The following is a 4,403-nucleotide window of genomic DNA, read 5'->3' on the forward strand; positions in this document are numbered from 1 at the left end:
GTTTGTTTAGGTGGGGTGGCAGAGCTGTGTGTCCTCTGGTTTTATGATTCTCTTTTGTTCTGTAGGATGCTACATTTTTCCCTTTAGTCTCTTTTTCCTTTCACCACCTAATTACCAAGTGGAGTTTCTTACCTTCTTTATTGACTTTTTTTCTCTTTCAGAAGCTATGTGTTTCAAAGATTGCCCCTTTAAACCATAGGTACTTTGAAATCCCTTCCCTGTGATCCATGTTCTGATCTAGTCAGATGCTTTTTTAGAATATTCAGATTTAAGGTAGAATCAATCTTTCTGAGGATAATTTTGGATCAGTTGGCTCCTTCCTTATCTTCCTTTTCTGTCTTCCCTACAGTTTTTCTCTTTTGCCTCGTGGCTGGAGGGTGGGGATTAAGGTGGTAGCATGGAACATTGTACTGGAATTTGGTAATTTTTATTTTTTTAACCTATTGTTACTTGGAAGTTTTCACATTCTATGTCTTCAAGTTATGCAGAGGGCTTTTTCTGTGTAAATTTACATTTGCCATCTTGTTATTTGATATTGTTTTAGGAAGATACGGTGGGAGAGTGGTAGCTTGGTGACCACCATTGTCTTCAGCTACCTAGAAGTTCTCCTTTTAATTTTTTTAAACATTTCTAATTACTTTTTCAAATTTTGTGTGTGTTAAATTAGAAGTATTGAGAAGCCAGGGACTATGTACATCTTGTTCTGGTTTATTCCATTTGTCTAATACAGGTACAATTATTGTAGAGTCAAAAGAGTGCTACACTTCAGTCCGACATAAGGAATACTACATTCTGAAGACATGTGTTTACAACCTTAGCTTATTTAGTCCTTAGATTCTTTATCTATAACCAAGGATCTCACAGGATTGTTGTGGGAAAAGTTCAAGTATAAAAATACTTGACAATAGTTATTGTCCTATCTATGCTTAAGCAACACTTATCCAACACACACACACACACACACACACACACACTCTAACTCTACGTTAATAACCTATACAGTTTTCTATTTTATCTTATGCAATCCTTAGCATTTGATAATTACACTAAACCTTTTATATGTAATTTTTCTGACTAATCTGTCATCATGCTTTTCTTGTAAATACCAGTGTCTCAAGTCCCATTTCTTAAGATGTGACTTTGGGAAACTGCTCTTGCATTTTCTTAATTTTATAAAGAAAGTGAAACACAAATTAAAATGTTACTGCATATTTTATTTTTCATGAGTAGGCAGCCTACATTCACAGTTTATGTTAATGCAAAAAAGCTAGTACACTGAAAACCTATTTTTTTAATCTATTGCTTATTTATTCAGGGTTGTAAATATTACTTATATAGAGACACAGAGATGTGTAAAAATGAAACATTGTGAAAAAAATACAATTTTTCAATTTCATATGAAACTCAAAGTGTAAGTTTTGTCCAATATGGAATGTACCTACATTTGTTTGTATTAGGGCTCTAAAATCCATTTAAAAATTGTTTTTCTGTTTTTAAAAAAGAAATAGCTGACCCACCAGGCAAGTTCGCTATATATCTTGCTTGCTCAAAATGAGCATTTTCAGGTAAGGTCTGTTTTTTCTGGCCCAAGTCTACTATGATTCCTTAGAAGTCATGCTGGCCCAATCGAAGAAAGGGTGTCCATGAAGAGTCTGATGGTGGCATCTGGATGAGGGGTGGTACCGGTAATGGGAAGTGAGCAGAGAAGAAGGAGCTAAGAGCCCAAATCCTTATGAAGGATGACATTCAGTTGTTAAATTTTAAGGGGTATCCAATGGCTTTTTCCAGGCACTCAACTAAAGAGCCTGCAGAAAGAAAATCCCTCTCTACTTCTACAAATTTGATGTAGATGGATTTGGGGGAAACTCCGGGATCCACAATACAGTTCTGAGACAAAAACCCATTAATACCAACCAAATCTTTGCTGAAGGTTTTGGCATTCACTTGGAAATGTAAAAATAAGCACTGCTGCAGAGTCCTGACCTCAAAAATCCAGAGGTAGCAATAGATAATTCGGGTGGGTTCTATTTCCACCTATAATGAGGCTTGTGCTGAAAGAGTTCTCAGGTCAACCCGGCCCTCTTTTCCTGGGTCCAGGGAAGGTTGCTCCATGTGTGGTGAGAGGGGCCTCTCAATACATTCTTCATAGCCAATGGCATAAAGGCCTGGGCTTTTAGGAATACCCCCAGGCAATAAATATTGAACAACATTCCCACCAGTTGGTTTGGAATGGGCAATGGGTATCCAGTCAATTTCCATGTGCAGCTCCAAGCACCTAGCTTCGCTAATAGTGATCTCTAAAAATGTGTAGTAAATATTTTTCCAGTTCATTTTCTGCACTCGGGTCATAATGATCCGTCCTTCAGACTTCTCAGAGTTGAAGTACTCCCGAAGTCACTTGCCAAGGGGCACCTGGGAGCTGATCTCAGCATAATGGTAACGGATATCCTCTTTCCAATGGGTGTTATAACCAATTCCAAAAATGGCCAGTTTATTAGAAAGATGGAGCCTTGAAAAGTCTGTCCAGCTCTGAAAAAGTTCCCATTTCAACTGTACCGATTCCAAAATCTGTACAATATTCTGCATGATGTCTCTCCTCCGTGCTTCCTCAGAAGACTCTTGTTTTATTTTTAATGTTCTCTTTGTGACAGGTATTTCATCCAATTCCTGATCTGTTGGATAGCCATGGAGATCCTGACTGTGGTTTCCCCAGTCCTCCTGTGAATAGTCCTCCATAGTGCTGCCATCTGACTCCAGCTCATGTAAGCTATGAAGGTGGTTCTTGCTCTCTATTCAGCACCGGTGAGGCCACAGCTGGAGCACAGTATTCAGTTCTGGGTATCCAACCAGCTTGATGCGTTCCTGGCACTGGGACGGGGTCTGCTCGTAGCCCAGCTTGGCCAGGGCCCGGGACATGCGCTCATACATGGCTGGCCCGGGGGCCTTGCTGCCGAACACCGTACCGGCTCCCTCCAGCTGCTGGTACAGCACCTCCACCAGCCGCTCGTTGCCCCACACTGCGATCAGCCGCCGCGGCCCCGCCACCACCGCCACCAGGGGAGAAGGAGACCGGAAAGCCTATTTTTAACTTGAAAATTTACAAATTATAATAATCCTATTAGTAAGAGTAATAACAATGACACATATTGACATTTTTACTATATGCCAGTCACCATTTTAAGTACTTTTAAATTAAGCTAATATAATCCTTACAACAATACTATGAGGTAGGTATTATTCTTTTTATCTTTATTATATAACTAAGCAAACTAAGTTAAGTAACTTGCTGGAGGTCACGCAGCTAGTAAATGGTGTAGCCTGTGTTTGAACCCGATGAAAAAGATGTCGTGAGTCAGTTAGGCAAATGGTAAAATACTACTTATTCAGGTGGACGTTTCTTGAATCACTATTTAGTAAGCTAAAAATTTGTAAGAAATAGTAAATCTCAAGCAGATAACATTACTCAAAAATACTCACCGAAAAAAACGCTTGAAGTCTTCCCTTTCCTGGACAGAGTAGGATACTAAAGAGCAAAGGGAGGAACAATACTCAAAGGAAGGGAATTGGAGGATACAAAAGGGTAAACCTTCACATAAAGTGGAAGAACTCCAACTTTAGATAATAGTTAAATTTTTGAAACAGTCCATCCTGAAGAAATAGCCCAGCCTTTCTGACTATGATGTTTAAATGCATAGCTTCAAGGCAGTCAATTAAGATACTCTTATTTTTCACAGCAGTTCTCTTTGGGATTCTTTGACTTGGAAAACAAATGAAGCAAATGAAGTTAATGACTCTTTCAAGTCTTTCCATCAAAGGCTCCCAAATTATATCCATTGTATCAGTGAAAAACGCTCCAGTAGGAAAATATGTTGCTCTGAGACACAGTGATGGAGGAAAGGAGGAAAAAAGAAGCCCAGGTGATATGGTTTGGCTGTGTCCTCAGCCAAATCTCATCTTGAATTCCAGCTTCCACAATTCTCAGGTGTTACGGGAGGGACCCGGTGGGAGAGAATTGAATCATGGGGGCGGTTTCCCCCATACAGTTCTCGTGGTAGTGAGTAAGTCTCACGAGAGCTGATAGCTTTATAAGAGGAAACCCCTTTCGTTTGGTTCGCGTTCTCTCTGCCTGCTGCCATATAAGAGGTGCCTTTCACCTGCCGCAATGATTGTGAGGCCTCCCCAGACACGTAGAACTGTGAGTCCATTAAACCTCTCTGTCTTTATAAATTACTCAGGTATGTCTTTATTAGCAGCGTGAAAATGGACTAATACACTAGGCTAAGTGAGATTCTTATGGTGGCACAAAGTTACTGGCTCCAGTCACAGAAAATGAAGGGCCTGACATTTAATTTCCAACCCCCTGTCCCACACTTTCTTCCTCAGAGTCCAGATGTGATCAGAGC

General features: G+C 40.0%; 1 pseudogene; it reads right to left on the bottom strand.

The window, feature by feature from the left end:
• Positions 1 to 1,286: 1,286 nt before the first annotated feature.
• Positions 1,287 to 2,938, bottom strand: LOC102115116 (myb/SANT-like DNA-binding domain-containing protein 2 pseudogene; annotated as a pseudogene).
• Between the last annotated feature and the right edge of the window lie 1,465 nt (positions 2,939 to 4,403).

The sequence above is a fragment of the Macaca fascicularis genome, chromosome X, assembly GCF_037993035.2.
Source record: "Macaca fascicularis isolate 582-1 chromosome X, T2T-MFA8v1.1".
NCBI classification, from domain to species: domain Eukaryota; kingdom Metazoa; phylum Chordata; class Mammalia; order Primates; family Cercopithecidae; genus Macaca; species Macaca fascicularis.